The sequence below is a fragment of the Pogona vitticeps genome, chromosome 5 (genome assembly GCF_051106095.1).
Source record: "Pogona vitticeps strain Pit_001003342236 chromosome 5, PviZW2.1, whole genome shotgun sequence".
Taxonomy (NCBI): Eukaryota; Metazoa; Chordata; class Lepidosauria; order Squamata; family Agamidae; genus Pogona; species Pogona vitticeps.
In genome coordinates, this window is record NC_135787.1 from 190,731,824 (window position 1) to 190,751,573 (window position 19,750).

General features: G+C 44.5%; 1 long non-coding RNA gene across 3 annotated transcripts in view; it reads right to left on the reverse strand.

The window, feature by feature from the left end:
• Window positions 1–19,750, reverse strand: part of LOC140707814 (uncharacterized) — a 104,992-nt gene that overhangs the window by 30,319 nt on the left and 54,923 nt on the right. For 2 of the 3 annotated variants that reach the window (XR_013536835.1, XR_013536834.1), the window contains one exon: window positions 11,874–17,646. This is a non-coding gene — a long non-coding RNA (uncharacterized LOC140707814). Of the gene's footprint in view, window positions 1–11,873; window positions 17,647–19,750 lie in introns of those variants that run through there. The other variant, XR_013536836.1, reaches the window with a different exon arrangement.

The window sequence follows — 19,750 nt, forward strand, 5'->3', positions numbered from 1 at the left end:
ATTTTTGTTTTGAGGTGAAGTGAAACTAGCATGCAGTGCACAAGAAGCAGAGATTTTATTCCTCCTTCTCCCGTCAGCGATCTTGTCAAACATTACCTGCTAGTCTGGCAAGTAGATTTAGGAAAAACATATGAATATAGCTTTCCAGATTTCACCCAAACTTCCTGGCTCGTCAGCAAGCAGGCTTGCCCCCTTCCTGCCCGGTGTTTACCAAGCTTCTTGCATTGTTACATGGCCACACCACCATGGTTGCTAATGAAGTTGGACCAACTCTGAATTCATGTTCAACCAACTGTTCATCTCTGTGTCCGCTTCTCTTGCGCTTGCCAACCTAATTAACCGCCCACTCACATAATCACTTACTCACGCACCCGAGTCGCACATTCTTTCCGTCTGCTCTCCTATTCAGTTCTGTGTACAATGCAAATCTCCAACATTTCCAGTTCAGTTCCTGCTCTTAGAACCAGCTGCTGTTTAAAAAGAGGTCACCAGTTCCCACTAACGGCTTTCGGAGGCCTTGGCATGCATCTTAAGCAACCTTCGGACACGTTCAATACATAGTTCTGTGCACTCTGTGATCTCTCCAGTGTCAAACAATGATTTGCACATGTGGACATGGCCACCAAGAATTTAAAAAACATTGTGTTTCACCTCACTCGACACAATGCTTTTTCGGTTTCTGTTCATCCACCGCGCAGCACATTTCGACCTTGGGAAAAGTACTTTTTGGGACTAATTTCTATACTTTCTCATCCAGCACAGCGGCGGCTTTCCTAAGCTCTAAAAGTTACTAGCTGTGCCATCTTCCTTCTGACACAGGGGGAAACATCCAAAACAGGTTCTGGAATATTTTTTTCTGAGCCATGGGACTGACTGCCAAAGATGCCACGAAAATAAAGCAAAGAAAAAGAAGTTGTCAGAAGTCTCCTTTCGAAAACTCTTGCGTTTGTATTTTATTTTTGGAGTAAAAACTTTGCAACGGGTGACAGCAATGTATTTATTCAAAGGATGCCCGGCTACTTCTGGAAGCATCCAGAAGCTGCAGCTTAACAGTTTGTTGCTTGGGGGAAATCCCTTTTTAAAATGGAGAGACGGGAGAATCTGATGGTTCCGGGGAGATGTAAAAAACATGCCTCCATCGGAGAGCGTATTTTGGCCCTGGAGTTCAAATCTGTCCATCGTGCTCTTAAAAACTGGTCTAGAAGGGATGGTATGTCTCCGGGGAAAACAGTTTACCAAAGCCTTTATGAACCAAAACCAAGACGAGCTTCTTCTTTCTGGCAATTTGGTAGATGATCCCAGGCAAAAGGAATGTTCTGCACAAAAACAGCAGAAATGGAAAGCAAGGGTGTGTTAGGGAACACCTTGTCCTCCTCTTAAGCTCTTCCATGCCAACAGTGTTTTCATGACAAGATTCAGTGCTGTCCTACTCGCTTGGGTTGTCCAAAAAAATTTCCATTCTCTATGTCGTCCTTATCCCCAATTAAGTCTTGTCTTTTGCACCACTCTCTCCTGATTTCTCTCTTCCTACGTTTTTATACTTCCTTAACACATTGAAAAAAGCAAACACACACATTGGCTAGAGAGCTGTAGTACCGTTGCCTCCGCATTTAGGGGGTGATCCAATTAGGCAACTTCAGAATGAAGAGTGGAGCAACAGACCAAGGAGTATAAGAAACCATACAGAGAGGAGATGTCAAAAACATTTCTTAATTATATCGTGTTTATGTATGTGTGTGTTAATACTGCCGATAACAGGCCTGAATTGTGCTTCACAATGTTAACTAAGCGAAAAAGGCAGGGAAAAGGGAGCAAAAGAGAATAGCATCTTACAGTCTAATAGAGCGCTGTGAGCCGTTGAAGGTCCATGTCAGGCAAAATCCAAAGAAACAAGACAAAAACATGGGGCACCTTTAGAAATAACGGCTATATTTTAATGGGGGCTTTTGTGGACAAGGCCATTTCATCAGACACATGGAAGGAAAATGAAATACTTGATGAAACGTTGATATTTCTTTTAATTAAAATAGCATAATCAGTGAACAAAGGGGGAACCTCTGAGCGACTGGTCTTCGGGTTCTGTACAAGAACCTCCCCCCTACTCTTTTGTTTTTGTTTGGACTACAGTGGACCCTCTACTTACGGAATTAATCCATATTGGAATGGTGGCTGCAAGTCGAAAAGTCTGTAGGTCGAATCTCCATTGACCTACAATGCACTGAAAACTGATTAATCCCATAACTGGCAGTTTTTATTCTATTTTTGTTCCATTTTGGTTTTTTTCTGGTCTGTAAGTCGATTCTCCGGCTGCAAGTCGAATCTAATTTTTGCGGCCAGAGAAGTCTGTAAATCGAAAAGTCTGTAAGTCGAGCCGTCTGTAAGTCGAGGGTCCACTGTATGGAATATATCCTGATCAGGACAGTCATCTTCTACATCATAACCATTTAAGATCACCCAAACAGGATTGCGAACTAAGGGTCATTTTCCTCTAGCCACTATGTAATACTTTTAATCTGGCTGCAGTTGGCTTACTAAGGTGTAGACTAAACTTTTCCGATATAAGGTTTGCCAAATTTTTGTGTACCTCTACTCCCATCCAAAATTGGGAAATGAGTACGACAAGGCTGTATATTGTTTCCCTAATTATTTAACTTATATGCAGAATACATCATGTGAAAGGCAGGACTGGATGAATCCCAAGATATAATTAAAATTGCCGGAAGAAATATCAACAACCTCAGATATGCAGATGATACCACTCTGATGGCAGAAAGTGAGGAGGCATTAAAGAACCTCGTAATGAGGGTGAGGAGAGTGCCAAAAGTAGTCTGAAGCTCAATATCAAAAAAGCTAAGATCATGGCCACTGGTCCCATCCCCCACCTCCTGGCAAATAGAAGGGGAAGATATGGAGGCAGTGACAGATTTTACTTTTTTGGGCTCCATGATCACTGTAGATGGTGACAGCAGCCACGAAATTAAAAGATCCCTGCTTCGAGGGAGGAAAGCAATGACAAACCTAGACAGCATCTTACAAAGCAAGAGACATCACCTTGCTGACAAAGGTCCGCATAGTCAAAGCTATGGTTTTTCCTGTAGTGATGTATGGAAGTGAGAGCTGGACCATAAAGAAAGCTGACCGCCGAAGAATTGATGCTTTTGAATTGTGGTGCTGGAGGAGGCTCCTGAGAGTCCCCTGGACTGCAAATAATACAAACCTACCAATTCTAAAGGAAATCAACCTTGAGTGCTCACTGGAAGGACAGATCCTGAAGCTGAGGCTCCAGTACTTTGGCCATCTCATGAGAAGAGAAGACTCCCTGGAAAATATGCTGATGTTCGGAAAGTGTGAAGGCAAGAGGAGAAGGGGACGACAGAGGATGAGATGGCTGGACAGGGTCATCGAAGCGACCAACATGAATTTGACACAACTGGCAGTGGAAGACAGGAGGGCCTGGCGGTGCTCTGGTCCATGAGGTCACAAAGAGTCGGACACGACTTAACAACTGGACAATAACAACATTCCCATCCAAATGGGAACCATGCATTGAAGATATAGGACCGTGTGTTGGGGATGGGATGAGGGATACCGAGCAACTGGAAATTCTTTGTCCAAGAACACTGGGAGTGACATTCTAATCCACCCCACCAGAAATAGAATTGAAAGCTACCATCTCCGAGCTGTTTCTATAGCACCCATTTTGGAACCTGGTTTGAATAAAGAAACCTGGGCCATGCACTGTGGAACATTTACATTTCTTCTGCATCACCTCCAAGCTTTGGGAGGCTGAGCTTGATGAAGAATTGCACAGAGCAGAAAGCTAGCTTATTTTTGTGATTTTCCGGTGGCCTGGTGGTAGGCTATCTTTGCGTACTTTATACCTAGAAAATCTCAAGAAGGGTTGCAAGAAGTCAGAATCAAATTGTACCATCTAAGGAGTGCTCCCTACTTGGGCTTTTATTACTTCCTTTTTTAAACCAGCATGCCATCTAAAACTACTTTCCAAATATCTAACTAAAAGCATCACCCGTTTCTCATTATTTCTGCTCCCCATCAGACAGGGAGTCTGTGTAACAAGAACTTTTGAATTGCACAGCTGGAAGGGACCCTATAGATCAGTGGTTTCCCAATCTTGGGCTCTCCAGATGTTCTTGGACTTCAACTCCCAGAAATCCTGGCCAGCAGAGGTGGTGGTGAAGGCTTCTGGGAGTTTTAGTCCAAGAACTTCTGGATGGTTCAAGGTTGGGGAACCACTACTATAGATCATCAAGTTCAGCCCTTCTCCAGGGGGCATAATGGGGAACTGAATTCCCAACCTCTGGTCTGTAGCCAGAGATCTAAACCACAGATTTCACTTAAAGCTAGAAGAGCACCACATAACTATTTTATTTGATTTTTTTTTAAATGGAAACTCAACCATTGTGTGTTTCTGCACCCCAGCTATCTTAAGTACAACCTGAAACTTGAATACCACCTGAGCCAAATCCAATTAACAGCATCCTCCTGTATATGTCTCTTAAGAAGCAAGTCCTACTGAGCTCAACAGATCATTGAGTTCTTTTTAAGCAGAAAGGTGGGATTGATTGATTAAATGAATAAATAAAAAAACAATCAATCAAATAAAGAAATAAATATTCTTAGGTTACTGAGTACAGATCTCAAACTCAGGTCTGTTGTTGCCTGCTGCACAGCCATCTTTAGGCGCAAACGAAATGAAGACACACTTTTTATTTTCCTCTCCCACCCTCTTCTTTTATGCTTTTGCTTATGATCCTGCCTAATGAAGAGTTCTGGAGAATCTGAAGTCTTGCTCATTATTTTACCCCACGTTAACCCTTTCTTGCAAAGATATTGCCCAATTGTGGATTTTCCTTATCATGGATAATTCTTATGGACCACCCATACAGCTGCCTTCCCTCCCCACCCCCACCGCAAACACGTAAGGTCACAAAAGCCCATTATCTCATGGAGGAGGAAACCTCTAACAACTTTTCATTACGTTGTTCCTCTTCTTTTACACCATATGTCAGTGGGCAATCAAATAATGAACGGGAAACTTAGTCCCCACCGCCTTAAAAAGTTGAACAGTTAATTAACTGTTTGTTAGTGAGTTCTCACAAGACAGATGGTGAGCTTGCTAACAATTAATTAAATTCTCTCTCTTTTTTACTAATTTGCCCAGTCTTTCGCATTACGGAGTGTCCATTGACTGAGCCGATAATGGAATTCTTCAGTTATCTTCTAAAACTACATAGGGAATCCATAGAAAGACGGAAAGCAGGGGACGACCACGATTCATTTCAACTTTTGCTTGACGCGAAATCATGGGAACAATTCGAGATCTACCAAATGGTAAAGAGAGCCCCAAAGACAGAAGGATGGAAAACTACATCCAAACCTGTTGAGGGTTTGGACATCCTCAATCTACCGTGTTGCAACAGGGTAGGAAGCAAGAATTCTCTGCTTGAGAATGAAAAGACAGACGGCAACAACCTGGTGGCATCTTGTACGAAGGCAGCGGCTGACAGGGTCATAACCTCCTTCCTTTGCCAGATTGAAAAGAAACTCTCACTAGCAAGAATGCAATTCCGAACAGGTGAGAACAAGAGTCACTTGCCCGGACTGGAATTTGCCCCCCACCCCACGCAACTGCTTTTGTTTTGTTTTGGCGAATCCACATAAACCAAACATACTTTCCAAAGCACATGACACATACTTTGCCTAGCACACTGTTTTGGCAACAAGACGGATCATGCGTTCCTCTTCGACGCTTGTGGTAGCAAGTCTGCAGAGAGAACCCTGGTAGCTGTTAGGGTTATGAATCCATCAAGCAGCCATTTCCCAGCAAAGCTTAAGAGAAACTGGACCACAAGGCTCTCGACGTTTCCCGGTTATAATGACCCCCCCCCCAATGCTCAAGCCGATGACAATTCTGGAACTTGTTAAGTTCAACAGAGTAACTTTTCCGAACTCTGGTTCAGAGACTAATCAGTGCTTTTCTCATTTAATATTTGCAGCAAGTCTCTGGCACCTACGTAGGGTTGAGATCTTCTATAGCTATGGGAGAGATGCTGACGTTGACAGTCTTGGGTTTTCTTCATGGAAAGCAAAGGTTGACCATAGAGCTATAGCTGTTCCCAAAGACCAAAGGATTCATGTACAACCATAACGATTGAGCACATTGCTTCTGTTGTTGCTACACAGTACAGTGGTGCCTCGCTTGACGACATTAATTCGTTCCAGTGAAATCGCTGTAGAGTGAAAACGTCGTCAAACGAAAAGAAAAACCCATTGAAACGCATTGAAAACACCTGAATGCATTCTAATGGGCTGAAAACTCATCGTCCAGCGAAGATCCTCCATAGGGGCGGCCATTTTTGGGTGCCTGTATAGCAAAAAATGGCTCCTAAAAACAGCGGGGAGCCATTTTGAGCAGCTGGCAGCCATTTTGAAAACCCAACGATCAGCTGTTTTGATCATCGTAAAGCGAAAAAACGGTTCCCAGAGCAGGGAACCGATCATCGCTAAGCGAAAAAAACCCATGGAAACATCATTTTGCGATCGCAAAAATGTCGACATAATGCAGATTCGTCATTATACGAGGCAATCATTAAGCGGGGCACGACTGTACAGTAATGTGAAAAAAGGTGTAGAAGCTGAAATTGTCATTTTTTTCTCCCCTTGGTAAACTTAAGTACTGGACAAAAGATGGGGAGAAACTCAAGTATGACTCCCATCAAAATAAATCTTCCTCTATTTTGCACCATGCTGTGGGTGAACAAAGAAAGTGCCTGGGATGATAACAAACACATACATTGATTATACAGTTTGGCCCAACCTTAGAGTGAACCACTAGGTGTTGAGACCCCTCTGTTGGCACTATGCCAGACCAGGTATCCAAGAGATCACAATTCCAACATTATTCTATTCAAATGGCTTACAGAGCCTGGAAAAGCTACTTCTTGGACTAGAGCTCTCAGAATCCCCAAGCTAGCATGGCTTCCAACTGTCCTCAGTGAGTTACTCTTTTTAAAAATTGCTTGTTGTCCTGGATGAGTTACCATATTTTTCGTGTATAAGACGCCCCCATGTATAAGACGCCCCCATTTTTCTAATCTAAAATTAAGAAATCTAAGTGGCGCTTAGCAAGTGTAGGGGGAAAGGGATCAAAGCGCTGCAGGATCGCTTTGATCCCTGCTTTCCCCTCCACTTGTTTTTGTTCTCTCCTCAGCTTACTTCCCCATAGACAGCGATTCCCAACCTTGAGTAGCCCAGGTGTTCTCAGACTGCAACTCCCAGAAACCCCAGCCAGCACAGCTAGTCCTGAAGGCTTCTGAGAGTTGCAATCCTAGAATGCCTGGGTTATCTAAGGTTGGGAACTACTGCTGTAGAGTAGCCTCCGTCACAGCCAATGGCAAGGGTGTTGCTAGAAAACATCCAAATGTTACAGCCATCCACTTCTGAAATAAGCCAGTATTAACAAACAGTGGTTAAAAAAAATAATGAAAGATCATCCAAGACATAGCCCTGGATTACAGCAAAAGCCACCCAAAGCTGTTCAAACACTGGTATAATCTAACTGCTTATATTCAAGAGGATTGTGGGGGCGTATTCCAGGGGCTGATAACCCAGCTGCACTGCTGGGGCTGGCACAGGCCCTTGCAAGAATTTGCACCACCTTCTGAAGCTCTTTGCAGCTTTCCTACAGAGTTCTTTTTGACCTATAACTGAGGTCCAGGCTCTGGGTGTGGAAGAGAAAAACCTAGTGATACCCTAGTGTTAAGGCAGAGTCTTAACTTAGCTGTTTCAAGTAGCAGGTTTGGGGTATCATGAAATGACAGCCAGTCTAGCAATTCTATTCTATTCACAGGAATAGCGGAACAGGGGGCAATAGGTGATGGTTTGGGTGATCTTCTTAAGAACGAAAATAATGCAGCTGGGGCAATAATTATCTGACCAGTTTTGGGTACTGTACCTCTTGACCAAGATGGGGGTGTGTGAGAGAGATGTACTGCTCTACCTCAGGCAGCAAAATGTCTTCAGTCATTCTTGAGAAAAACAGTTTAGATCTTTGTATTCGCGAAGGCTTTCACGGCCAGGATCTAATGGTTGTTGTGGGTTCACCATAATCACCCATCTCCTGAAAAGGACAAAGCTGATCCAACAGCTATAAGTACTCAACTCCCAAACAAACTGCACCAGAGCACAGGGTTCTGACTCCTGTCCTCTGAAGATGCTGGCCACAGAGACTAAATTTCCTTGGTTAGGATTCCCCTTTCCTGCTTGAGCCACACATTTTGATTGCAAAACTAACACTCCTAAAAATACAATACCCTCTTTCTCCGTGTCTTTTCCTTGAAGAGTGCAAAGAGAAAGTTTGCGTACACTCTTGGGTATTCCCCCATAAACATAATGACAGAAAGAAGTTTTCATTCAGGCCCATCATCTTGGCACGAACCCCTTGGTGCATCATAGCGAAAATAACCCCACCACTTAATGCTATTTTGTGCGCAAGAATCAGTAAACACAGGATGCTCGCAAAAGGGCAGGAATCCATTTGCCCAGGATAAGTGGCACCACTCCAAACTGCTCAACGCTATCGCTATCCGCACCATGCAGGTGTGTCAGCAACAATTAACCGACAATAGAGATGTTTCATTTCTTTCATGTGGTTGGCTTCAGCTTTCTTAGCAATTAACGCTTGGGCTGGCACTAGACTGGAGAAATCTGACCTGTAACTCCACTTTCTGCCTGACAGTTACAAATCACAAAAGCCATAAATATGCAGCATTTCCTCCCTTAGATAAGAGGAAACCCTGTTTATGCGGGAGCGGCTTCACCAGACTTGCCGCTAAACCCAAGCTTTTTCAGCAACCCCAGCGGTTACTCTGTAAGGATTTATGGCCTCAAACACAAAAACCCATTTTTTTATTAAAAAAATAAACACAACGAAAAGAAGTCTGATCCTGTGCCTAATCACATTCCTTTATTTGAGGAATTCAAGCAACATATTTTCCTCCACCCTTCCTTTTATTTGGGCTTTGTTCACCCACACAGAAACCACAAAAGATGACTTTCTCTGTGACCTTGACACCCACTTCTTTTGGCGCATCTGCTTACGTAGAAAGCTGCTCACTGCTTTAGGTTTTCGTCCCGGACAAGAGGATGGAGGAGATTTCATGGAAACTTAATGTGAGTTTCCTCCAACACGATCTTACAACAGCTTCTCATTCGGTCTGGTCCATGATCATGATTACTGTCATAGAAGCATAAGACTCAAGAAAGCCAACTCACCCTTCGAGGTAGGAAACCAGGACTTAGATGACGCCCTGCAGACCACTGTGCAAATTCTACTTAGAAAACTTCCAGTGAAACAAAAAACAAACCCCCTACAATCAACTCTCTAATTCAATAGCAATGCACCTGTAACAGATTTTACCTTCCTGGGCTCCATGATCACTGCAGATGGGGACAGCAGCTACGAAATTAAAAGACGTCTGCTTCTTGGGAGGAAAGCGATGAGAAACCTAGACAGCATCTTCAAAAGCAGAGACATCATCTTGCAGACAAAGGTCTGCATAGTCAAAGCTATGGTTTTTCCAGGAGCGATGTATGGAAGTTGAGAGCTGGACCATAAAGAAGAATTGATGCTTTTGAATTGTGGTGCTGGAGGAGACTCTTGAAAGTCCCTTGGTCCATGGGGTCACAAAGTGTCGGACATGACTTAACGAACAATAACAAACACCTGGCTGCAGAAGGTCCTAGGTTCAGTGCTTGGCATCATCAGGTCAGGCTGAGAAGGGATTCTACAAACTGCTGACCTGCGGTACCAACACACTTCTCCTTCCCCCCCCCACACACAGACCTTCTGCTCACCTCAAAACCGACAACAGACCCCAGACACAAGCACAGGCTGATGCTTGAACTACATAGTACTCCTTCTTTACCATTTAGAGAGGCCATATCTCTTAAGTACCTGCAAGTTACAGTTCCCACCACAAAAGAAGCTAAACGGAGTTGCTAAAAAGGCTGTCTAGTGTACACATCTTCTCTACATTTCTGCCACTCTTCGTCCATTAGTTGCTTTATACAAAGACAGAACAATAGAAGCATTTCTTAGAGCCATTTCTAATGGTTCCTTTCTCCCTGCTCAACAGCTGCTCAGAATAACCCAAAGCTTTCAACTTCTTACACATCAACAGGTTCGGAACGGTACTTCTACAATAGAGGAGTTACTACAGATTGTACATAAGAACTATAGCAAGCGGTCTCAACTGCTCATGCCTACTAAGACATTTCTACATTAGTTCTAGGAGACATGACATGGGCCAGAATCCTAGTAGGTATTTCCCTACTAGATTTATTTAATCAATCAATTAATTAATGATACACTGATACATACACAAATTCTAATTATTCAATGCTTCTACTTTAGCTACCTCTCATGCTAATAGGTACCATGGTTGTATTACTCTAATAGTTAGGAGGTTTCTCCTGATGTTCAACCAAAATCTGGCTTCCTGTAACTTGAGAACAGATCCTTCCCCACCTCTGTATGACAATCTTTCAAGTACAGTGGTGCCTCGCATAGCGAGGTTAATCCGTTCTGTATTAACCTTCGCTATAGCGAAACATCGCTGAACGGGACAGGGACAGCCATTGGAACGCATTAAACATCGTTTAATGCATTCCAAAAGGCTCCTTTACTCACCGTTCAGCGAGGTTTCCTATGGCCGGCAGCCATTTTCGCGCCCTCATTAAGCGAGGGGAGGGCGCGAAAACGCTGCTTGCGGCCATTATGGAGCTTCCGGCGGCCATTTTGTCCGCCAAACAGCTGATCGTCGGGGCTTCGTTTTGCGAAGATCGGTAAGCGAAACGCTTACCGATCTTCGTAAAGCGATTTTCGGCCATAGGGCCCATCGGTAAGCGATAGCATTAACGATAAAAAAAAACGGATCGCTATGCGATTTCGTCGTTATATGGTGCGCTCGTTAAGCAAGGCACCACTCTATTTGAAAAGTGGTTGTTGTGGGTTTTTTGGGCTCTTTGGCTGTGTTCTGAAGGTTGTTCTTCCCAACGTTTCACCAGTCTCTGTGGCCGGCATCTTCAGAGGACAGCACTCTGCTCTGGTGTAGTAGGCTCGGGAGTGGAGTATTTATGGCTGTGAGATGGGCTTTTGTCTTTTTTTGTAGATGGGTGATTAGTGTGTCTTGTGGTGGGTGTATTGTTGTGATAAGGAGGAGAGATTATCTGTCACTGTGGTTGATGGGTGTCATTAGCTGGTCTTTTGTATGTAGTGATCCCTGGTCCTTGTGGCCGGGTAGAGTTTGTTGACCTTTTGCACATTGTATTTTTGAGAGCCAGGAGCCAAGTTTTGTTGAGTTTCAAATTCTCCTCTTTTTTGTTGACGTTCTGCCGGTGCTTGTGGATCGCTAATGTGATCGCACAACGTTTTTTAAATGGGAAAAAATTCGCTTTGTGAAGACCGGTAAGCGTTTTGCTTACCGATCTTCGCAAAATGACCCCCGACGATCAGCTGTTCGGCGGCCAAAATGGCCGCCGGAAGCCGGGAAATGGCCCAGAATGGCCGCGCGCAGCGTTTTCGCGCCCTCGTTAAGCGAGGTGAGGGCGCGAAAATGGCTGCCGGCCATCCTGAAGCTTCGCTGAACGGTGAGTATTTGGCCCATTTGGAACGCATTAAACGATGTTTAATGCGTTCCAATGGAAATCCCTGCCCCGTTCAGCGATGCTTCAGCATAGCGAAGGTTAATCCGGAACGGATTAACCTCGCTATGCGAGGCACCACTGTACTTTCCTATCCTGTCTAGTTTTTTTAACAATTTATATTCTTCAATTGCTGTACTCCAGTAATGGGAGTTAGCCCACCAAGTTTCAGTTATCTTTATCAAGTCATATCTACCCCTCCTGAACTAAGATGTCCAGTTCTTCTTGCGTGTTTCCCATATTCCTGGCATTTGTATAAGACACCAGAGATAGTGTGATTGCTGGCCTCCCTCCCTACATACTTCTATGAAGATTATTACAGTACTGGTCCCCATTAGAGATGCTCAATCTGTCCTTCTTTTTGGATATAAGTTTTCCTGTATCTTTACCTCTACGCATGTGTCTCACTTCCCCTTTCAATTCAATTCAGTTCCTCCTGATGAAGTTCTTCATGCTACAGCCAACCACATTCTTCCCAGTCCTTATAAAATACAAACCATCACTTGCCAGCAGTCCATCTTCTAGGAAAAGTAGCGTGCTTTGCTTTGTAGTCAAGCTACGGGGTTGCCAAGGAGATGGGAAGCTTTCGTATAATTTCTCCATGTAGCCTAGCCTTGTCTACTTTAATTGGAAACAGCTCATTGGAACCACCTCCTGGATATCAGGATCAAACATTGCCCCTGACTCTGGAAGTTTTCGACAGGCACTGCAACAAATTCTCACATTCGTCATCAATACATGGTAGGTACTGCATTGTGCTTTTTCAAAAATGAACACCAAGGTTCTATATAGGCCCAATTTACTGTGCAGATGATACCAAACTTTGACCTGCATGCTGACATTGTGAAAACGTCAAACACACAGAAACATGGGTATCAAAAAGTGAATTCTTAAGCATTTTAACTCAGAAGTAAAACCTACTATGTTCAGCTAGACTGTAATCCTCTGCTTATTTACCCTGGTAGTCAATCTATATGCAGAACATATGATATAGAAAGCCAGACTAGATTCAGATAGAGGAAGAGTAAAAATGGTGGAAGAAATATCAATAATTTAAAATAAACAGATGACACCATCTTATTAGGAGGAAAGCTACAATGACCTGAAATGGCATTTAGAAAAAGAGAAAGAAGAAACTGGACTGTAGTTGAATATTAAAAAGACAAAAAAAAAAATCATGGCTACAGAAGAACTGCACAACGTGAATGTCAACAATGAAGAAATTGAAAGGGTTTGAGATGTATACATGGGTTCAATCATCAATCCAAATGGAGGCGGCGGCTAAGAAATCAGAAGACGTGGGAGAACGGCCATGAAGGGATTAGAAAAGATCATGAAGTGTAAGGATGTGTCACTGGAGAACAAAGTGAAGATCATCCACATACTTGTATTTCCGATTACCCCGTAGAGCTTTGAAAGCTTGACAGTAAAGAAAGCTGACGGGGGGAAAAAAAACTTGATTCCTTTGAAATATGGTGCTGAGGAGATTTTTGAGGACACAGTAGACCAGCGGTGGCGATTCTTTTTGGGCCAGAGTGCCCAAATTTTAAAAAGCAAAGCAAAATAAAATCAGTGGGTGGGGGTGGCAGAACCAGAAGTGGCGGTGGAAGGGGGAATCCCGGGCACGGAGATGCCTCGAGACTCCACTCCAGATCGTGGCCCGCCGCCTGTCGGGGTGTTAGCACCACGACTGCAGCCGCTTCCTCAGGTTTGGCTGGGGGGGGGAGTAGTGATCCGGCGACTTATTCTCTGGGAAAGACAGATCATGTTGGGGAAAATGGGAGACAGCAGGAAAAGAGGGAGACCAAATATGAGATGGATTCCCTCCCTAAAAGAAGACACGGGCATGAGTCTAGAAAGACCTTTCGAAGATCACTCATTCGTAGAGTTGCCGTAAGTGGGAGGAAATGTGACGATACCTAACAATAACAGCAAACCTCACAAAACTTAGTGCAACTCCTCGAAGTACACACCGAACTGCATTGTAAGGGCGCATTCCTCTTCATTCTTACTTGGGAAAATGGGGAAGTTCATTCTGGTTAGCCTCTACTGTTTAAGCTGTCCTCACACTACGACTGCAACATTTTCTAGCAGCTCAGCGGGGAAAAAAAACCCATACAAGGGGCAATGGGCATTTTGTGGGATGAGGTGTTGAGGCTAGTGCTGTTTGTTTAGTATTGCCAACGGATGGAAAAACAGAAATAGAAAAGCTGAGGTAATGCTGGAGGGAAGGGAGGCAAAGAATGCATACTTGGTTTTCAACAATATATTGTCAATATAGAGCTTTAAGCTGAGCCCTACTGAAACAGCCCTGAAATTTAGTATTCTCAACATGTTTTTGAAGGTCTGCTAACACTCTTTCTCTAACACATCAAATCCAAACTTCTGATTCACAATTTAAAATCTGACATCGCATCTCCACATTTGGTTGCTTGAGACCTGAGAGAGGTTTGGGTAAGCACAGATACTGTGACGTTAAGATGAGAAGGATGTAAAATCCATAAGGGACAGAAAAGTCTATCAACAGCTGTTTGCCATAATAACTATCAACGTACCCACCAATCATTTTAGGAAAAAAAAGATGCCAAAAATGCCTTAATAATAATCATTCATTTTGGAAAAAAACCATAAAATGGAGGCCTCCTTCAGATATTAGAACTAACCATGGTTTCCTGGTATGTGAATAAAGCAGGGTAAACCTCAACCCTGCATCTAACAGAAGAAAAATGGGATATTCTAATATTCTAATTTCAACAAATCACAGTTTGTTATTGTAGCAAAATGTGTCATGCTGTGGCTTATGCAAACCATGGTTAGCTTCCATACCAACACAGGAAACTATGGCTTGATCCTTACACAAACCACCACATTTTGCATTCAGATACAGTTTAAACCAGCTGGAAACTTAAGAACAGTCTTTTCCCCCTTCCCTTGAGTATGTGTGTCTTGTGGGGGAGAGCTAAAAGACAAGGAAGGAATACTCATGTCCAAAGCTCATAATGATTTACCCGGATTACTTGGGAGTACGGAGACCATCGCAACAGCAGCCGAGGACACCTGATCAGCAGAGGTGGCCAACCGGTTGTGGCACCAGGATTGGAGGGGCTCACAGGAGCCTAGCAGCAGCTACTGCTGTGGACTCTGCTGCCACCACCACTGCCACTATTAAGGTGACCTCTGGAGCTGCAGGGGCAGAGGCAATGGCAGTCTTCAGGGTGCTGTACAGCGACAGTCTCGGTCTCCTGGGCTGCTCGTCCCCACCTGCTTGCTGAGCCTGCAGGGTTCAAAATCTAAACAAGAACATGCGCCCTAGGGCAAGGGTCAGAAACATACAGGACAACTCTTGAGAGGTAAGGATGGATCGTTCTCAGTGCAACACAAGCAGGCTGGGCCCCTTTTTTATTTCTGTGCTAAACAGTGCCATCAGGGTTACATATACCATAACTATATGCCAGTGTGGACGGGCTCCGGGCTTGAAACCAAAAAACACAGCTCACAATGGCCAGAAGTTAAGAGAATATCCACGGAAATATACCACATTTTTTCCGTGTATACAACGCCCCCATGTATAAGACACCTCCCACTTTTCTAATCTAAAATTAAGAAAGTGGGGCTTAGCAAGTGTAGGGGGAAAGGGATCAAAGCGCTGCAGGATCGCTTTGATCCCTGCTTGTTTTTGTTCTCTCCTCAGCTTACTTCAGTGTATTAAGACGGCCCTCAATTTTTTAGTCTAAAGATTTTAGACAAAAGTATAGTCTTATACATGGAAAAATACGGTAAATAACTGCTAGAGGACAGGAGTCATGACCCACAGAGCAAAGGCATGGCCACCGGGTTATATGGCAATAGCGTGAGGAGCATGAATGTGTTTCCTAAGCAACCCCTCTCCATGAATAAATGAGGTTATCTTATACTGAGTGAGATTCAGAGCCACATGAATGAGGGATAAATTGCTGGACTGTTAAGATCCAGGAAGGCCCAATTCAGCTGTTGGTAAGATTCTGCATGTTGTACCCCTCAAAAATGTAACTTTTCCAAACTGTGGTCCATCTAGGGCTGTGCTAACCTCTCAGCAGTATACCAGGGTTTCTGGGCAGAGATATTTCGCATCATAACTGCTTCCTGATCCTTTTAAATTGTAAATCTGAGGGAAATTAAGGGCACTGAAAGCAAACGCCCCACTCTATGTGAGCAACACCTGCCATGAGTTAAAGAAAAAAGTCCCACTGCCACCTATGTTTTATGACTTGGCTAGAAATATTACCACGGCCAAGAGATATTGTCACCAGACATTCTTCGCTCAGCCATCATTTCCAGCTGTCCTTTAGCAATGGGGGGGGGCAATAAAACAGAGAGGGTTGTGATACGGGTCATTTTAATCAGGCCCAAAGCCTGCACGGGGGCTCCCGTCCCTCTGTAGGAATTCCTCACCTATCCTCTTCTCTATGATTAAATTGGCTATAGCAGGCAAGAAACAAGAGGCCGCTTTTAAGGTAAAGGACTTCCTTTGCTTGGGGAATGAATTGTCTTCCACCAGAAATGAGGACCTCATTTTAAACTTTGCCTTGTCTGATTTGAACGGGTAATCAGGTCCTGTTCTAAGGAGGAAAGGGTGCAGGAGGAAAAAGTCCAATGGACACATCAATTGTAGGGGACGGAACAAATATACGGTGTATGTAATTGACTACAGATGTACGGCTGCACTGAGGTGGCCTGCCTATAGAGTTCCATGGTGAAAATCGTTGAATATGTTTCGTAAGCCCCCTGAAATGGACCGTCTCCTGTCAGAAAAGAGGGCAGGAGATTTCTCTCAGCCTACCCTTCACGTAGGGACGTGGTGGCGCTGCGGATTAAGCTGCAAAAGCGGTCTGTGCTGGAAGGACAGAAGACCAGCAGTCGTAAGATTGAATCCACATGATGGAGGGAGCGCCCATTGCTTGTCGCAGCTCCTGCCAACCTAGCCATTCGGAAGCAGGTAAAAATGCGAGTAGATAACTAGGTACCACCTTGGTGGGAAGGTCACAGCGTTCCGTGTCTAGTCGCGCTGGCCACGTGACCACGGAAACGGTCTACAGACAAACACTGGGGATGAGCGCCACACCCTAGAGTCGGACACGACTGGACTAAATGTGAAGGGGAACCTTTACCTAGCCTTCTAAATGACAGCGAAAAGCCCGATTTTTTAACAATAGCCTTATAAGGAAACTGGGGTGGCAGCTTCCGCCATTGTAGCGATGTCGGCTGTGTGGTGCACGCCACGGAATTAGGGTGTGTCCCTGGGTAGATTTGGAGATGCAAACAAGCACAGCCCCAGCACTCCCCCACCACTTAAATATGTACATATAGCCCTCGCCTCAAGGACCGCCCAAGCATGAACATTAAGACTGGCCAGAAACAAATTAAGAGGACTTATTTCCCATTTGAGACAAGACCACAACCGAGAGAGTCATTCTACGCCACAAAGCCATGAGACAATATCACACGGCAACCCCTCTATCTGTGCCAGTGTCTGACACTTGAAAAACACTTCACCCGACACGTGTTTTTTATCCATGCGCCTCATGTCCAACCATCAAGCTACGAGTACATCCACCCTTCAGGATGGGGAGCGGGGAGACCTGCTTTCTGGGGCAAAGCCCTATTCGGCCTCAGTTTTCAACCTCTACCACCTTCCACGCAAGGGTTTAAAAGCACACAACAAGGGCAGCACAGATATGATCAGTCCTGATTTAAGAAGGCAGCTGCAAACGCCCTAAAGTCACGCAAAATTGAACGGCATTAAACTTACCTTGCCGACAGAGCAACCGGACTCCCGCCTCATATTCTGGAGGCTAAGAATTCATTGTAATTTCAGGAATTAAATCCATCTGCTGTCTGGTGTGCATGCAGCCTCTTCGCAGCTGGCGATGCTCATGGCTGGTCCTGAAGAAAGACAGACAGAAAAAACACCTGCTAGTGAATTCTCTGTTCCCAGTTCCATCTTCCTCGCGAGTCAGTAGGTCAACAACTTAGGCACAGCAATTCTCTGAAAATGTTGTTCTTTCTTTCTTTCTTTTCTTCTCTTTTCTTTCCCGTTCACTGGAACAGTATCATTCTCCCTACCGACGACAGCAGTCCGGCAGCTGCTGTCAAGAAGGATCAATGTGCCTCCACGATTCGGCAAGGGCTGTCGATCCGTGATAATGCCAGCGCAAGACCTAAGCCGAAAGGTGCAAGAGCGAATCATTCGCATTTTTTAAAAAAATCAAAACAAAACACCTTCAGCCAGGCACTCCACTTTGCATCAGGCACGTGGCGCTCCCGTTTCCTGAGCCCACATTCTCCCATTTCGTCACGCGAGCCAAAGCGTGGAAGAGAAGACTATTTTTAAGAAAAGAAAGAAAGCCACTGCGAAGGATTCGTATTCCACAAATTACAGAGTGCAGCGCACGTTGCCCCAGCTGCATGCACAATGAGCCTGTCCTGGCATCCTTGGTCCTCCTATCTCTCTCTCTCTCAATCTCTCTCTCTCCATAACTCAAGAAGCTGCCTTGTAGATTGTTTTCATAGCAGCCTCTCAACTAACCATCTATTCACAGATCTCAAAATGGGATTCTGCTGAACGCTCGCAGGAAATTGGCGTCTTTTGCCGGTGAATCTGTGTTTCCAAGAACCAAGCCATCTTCCGGTGCTTAAAAATTAAGTCATGCTAGCCTCCTCCGGTCCAGAACATGTACATACCACAGACATACATCCCTTTAGAAAATATAATAGAATGACCGACAGATCGATGTGCGGTGGGTAGGCTTATCCACAGTCACCCAAAACTGGACATCTGGCTAAAGGATGCTTCCAATGAACAGAAGCCACACCAAACAAATTAAAAAAAAAACAGTTATCAGATGTTACAATCCTAGAACTGAAGACTTGAAAGGGAACCTAGAGGGCATCTGGATCAACTCCATGGAAAATCCACAGCTAAAACGTCCCTGACAGAATAAACAGCTCTTCCCATTTACTGGATGAAAGGAAATCACCGGTACGTCCTTTACTTTCTCCATCAACGATCTTTTGCTGTGTTTTCCCTCCCTTCCCACAACAGTCTGACAAGGTGGGCCGCTCCAAGTTCCATTTCACAGATGGGAAATTACTTGCCGCACCACAGATCAAAAGCGGAGTCTGAGCTGGGATTCAGATCTCTCGGAGCCAACCTCCTCCCTTCTAAAGCGTGCTGGGTTTCAAAGAAAGTGAGGTGTCCACAGTGGGATACATCAGGGAGACCAGGGAGATGTCCACGCCCAGTGTCACGTGTGCACACACATGGGTGTATCAATAAATATATACATGTCTCTCTCTTTCCATCCATCCATCCATCCATCCATCCATCCATCCATCCATCCATCCATCCATCCATCCATCCATCCATCCATCCATCCATCCATCCATCCATCCATCCAATTGATAACGTAATCAAAAACATTAGCAAGCTGCCTTAAAATCACCTCGTCTAGCATGCCCTAATGGAGCAAATACAACCTCTGTCCATTTTATTTGCCCCTCTAGCCTCGTAATGTCTACTCACCATGACATTTGGCGGGAGCTCTCCACAGACCCAGACATAAGGATCTTTCCTGTGAGGCACAGCTTGAAATTCAACCCTTCTAGTTGGACATGAGAGCAACTGAACTCTGGCATATTCTGCATGCAAGCCACTATCCCCAAGCGAGCAATCCGACAGTAAACACAAAGGAAAGAATAACCAACCACAGACGATGAGAAAACTACCCACAACCAGAACTTGGAAAGGTACTTAAAAAAAACAACAACCACACAGACACAAATCTGTAAAGACATCCCCACCACCAGTAAGGGTGATTCCAAACTTAGTTAAAAACACACGTGCAGAAAGGCACAGCTCCCCCTCTACCGTTGCATCTTGACTTTCTCTTAGCACTCCATTCGGTTAATTCAGTCGGCCAATACCCGTGGGAGGAGACGGATGCTTCGGGATTCTTCTTACACAGCCGAGACGAGTGTTTAGATGATC